The sequence below is a fragment of the Rhincodon typus genome, chromosome 5 (assembly GCF_021869965.1).
Source record: "Rhincodon typus isolate 14 chromosome 5, sRhiTyp1.1, whole genome shotgun sequence".
Lineage (NCBI taxonomy): Eukaryota > Metazoa > Chordata > Chondrichthyes > Orectolobiformes > Rhincodontidae > Rhincodon > Rhincodon typus.
In genome coordinates, this window is record NC_063336.1 from 94,076,640 (window position 1) to 94,079,512 (window position 2,873).

The following is a 2,873-nucleotide window of genomic DNA, read 5'->3' on the forward strand; positions in this document are numbered from 1 at the left end:
CATTCACCACATCGCGGTCAGTCAATCCGCTGAAACCAGAAACAAAAAACAGAAACTGCCGGAAAAGCTCAGCAGGTCTGGCAGCACCTGTGGAGAGAAATCAGAGTTAACCTTTCGGGTCCAGTGATCCTTTCTCAGAACCAGTTTTGACTTGCTAAGGAAAACACACAGTGCTGGAGATATTCAGCGGGTCCTGGCAGCATTTGTGGAGGGTGAAACAGCGTTAACGCTTTGATGTTGGTTCCCCTTTGTCAGGACGTTTGGGTATGGGGGAAATCAAAGTGAACGGTGGCTGCTGGAAGGCAATGGAAATAAAAGGAGTGGTTGCAGTAAGGGCCTTGCTGAGGAGCAGGGCCTTAAAAGATCCCTCGCTATTGACTTCTCCCCTATTTTCGCTTTGAACATTCAAGTTTTTTGTTTGGAAGGTCCCTTCCGTTGGGATCTCGTTTAAAATCCAATCGACAGTGCTTCCCTTTTGGATATTTATGTATTAATACGGTTCAGAGTTCAGGGCTGAACTATTTGATACTGATACACAACTCCACACCAGCTGGCTGGCTGTCACTTTTGCTGCATTTTGGAACTTTTAAGTGGACAGCAGTTAACGGCATTTATATAACATGATAAAAAGTGCAGGCGTTAGTCGCGGGAATGTTTTCCCATTTACAATCACGAATGTAATGTGTTCAATCCCCACAACACCCTCCAAACTATACTGTTCTTCCCTGCCCCCTGGCACCTCCAGCTCTGCATGTTACTTTAAATAAAAAATTGTTCATCTTTAACTTAAACACAAACACAGTGCGTGAGAAACTCAGCAGCATCTGTGGAAAGGAAGAGTTAGCGTTTCGAATCTGGAAGGACTCTACAAAGCTGAAAGGGGTCGGAAAGTTATGGTTTTTACGCTGTTGACAAACGGGAACAAGTGGATATATTGTAAGGGTGAATCTGTCTGAGCAAAAAAAAGCAAAACAAGTGCTAATGATGGTAACGGAGAGATAGAATATGAAAGTTATCCAGGTTCTAGTGGCAGGTTTGAAGGGTGACCGCTGTCTCTCCCTGCAGCTGGCAATCTTCCCCATTTTCTAACGTCAGTCCCAGTATTCTTGGATATATTGCCTTTGGTGCCTCGAACTGGATTTTCTAGGGGTGTGACCTAAATCTGGTGTCTCTGCTGTAGCGATAGGGTCAACATTTCACAGATCAGCGCTTGGAAACTACATTTTAACTCAAATGTCACAGAATCCTTCGTCAACGCACAAGAATGATACTGGTGCTCATTACATTGAAAGTTGGGTATTAAAATGACACCACCCTCTCCCTTTCTCTTTCCAAACCCGCACTCGAACGAGAGCAGTGAAGATGATTCAAGATTGCAGGGGCAGTGACTCGAGCCAGAAACACCGCCTACATAGTCGGCAGGTCAGGCAGCAATGGTAGGGACACAGCAGAGTTGGCGTTTCGGATCGATGACCTTTCAGCAGCACGGAGCCACATACACCAAGCTGAATCATGACCAGTGTGCAGGAAGGGTGTTCAGATAGGATAGTCATTCCGCACCTTGAGCCGTGCTTACCGCCTCGGACTCATTGTGTGGGGAATAGCCGCCGCTCAGGCGAGAAACTCAAGGGCTGTGAACATTGAGGGGATACTACAGACAGCATCCACTGTATATGGTACAGGCTTTGGAGCAATTTACCCTTACAAGAAAGGATACTTTGAGAAGCAACATTGGGTGTGCTCCTTAACAGGATTTTTTTTCCATAGGAATGTTTCTGTTGACAAGACAAAAGCAACTCAATGTTTCCTTTAGGGTTTCAGTTAATAGGGAAACCAGCACTGGAGAGGAGGGGCCGAGGAATATTTGACAGCAAAGATGAAGGGAAAGGAAGTGCTCCCATTCAACCATTGCTACTTGGAATGGGGTTAAAATTAATTAATAGACTTGATTTGCATAATTCTTGGCAGATGGGTAGGTTGCAAAGATTGACTCTGTTTCATGATTGGCTTTCATTAATGGGAGCAATGCTGGGGGGAGAAAGGCAGCCGAAGAGTGTCGTGTTGCAGGGAGAGGTTAAACTGCGTCAAGGAGCCTAACTGAAAATCCATGGTCTTCCTGAAATCGAATGTAGCCTTTCTAGTTCTGGCTGTTATAGTGGTACTTCATTCAACCTGACCAGTTAATCTTAAAGTTGCAAACTTCTTGTGAGCAAGTGACCTCATTGAGAGCAAAACGAAAATCCGAGGGCGACATGCTAACTGCTAATTAAGAGTCTTCCAGTAGTTTGGGAAGCGTTTGTCAATCGTTGCTGCCTGAGGGAGAGGTCAGATGATCAGGGTTAGAATAAAATAACAGGGGAAATCAATTTGTGCGTGCGTTTTGATATTTTGAAGACGGCTATCTCAGTTCTACGTGTGGTGTGTGCCCGGCTTTTGGATTTACTACTGTAAACGCCAGAGCTGCTGCCTTGGTTTAGAAGGTCAGCCCTCTTCCAGTTGGCACTTTTTGCATTGATATGAAGCATTTACGAGACACCTGTTTCTGCGGAACTTCACCCTTGAGTGCAGTTTGGAGTGTAAAATCAAAAGAGCTCAACGATGCACTGAAGTCGTTAAGCACTTCATAACCTTATTATGTATTTAAAAGTTAAGTTTTGAAAAACGAAATGCTCGTTTTATAACGTTAAACCCCATCAACACATCTGAGCTGGTAATAAGAGATAACAAAGTGTAGAGCTGGATGAACACAGCAGGCCAAGCAGCATCAGAGGAGCCGGAAAGCTGACGTTTCTGAAGAAGGGTCTAGGCCCGAAACGTCAGCCTTCCTGCTCCTCTGATGCTGCTTGGCCTGATGTGTTCATCCAGCTCTACAC

The 2,873-nt window shown here is 45.0% G+C and overlaps 1 protein-coding gene across 1 annotated transcript in view; it reads left to right on the forward strand.

Annotated features, from left to right (window-relative positions):
* Window positions 1–2,418: 2,418 nt before the first annotated feature.
* Window positions 2,419–2,873, forward strand: part of LOC109927245 (myomesin-2-like) — a 105,984-nt gene continuing 105,529 nt past the window's right edge. The window contains exon 1 of the mRNA XM_048596754.1: window positions 2,419–2,480. The gene's annotated coding sequence lies outside the window, so the exon portion shown is untranslated. The remainder of the gene's footprint in view (window positions 2,481–2,873) is intronic.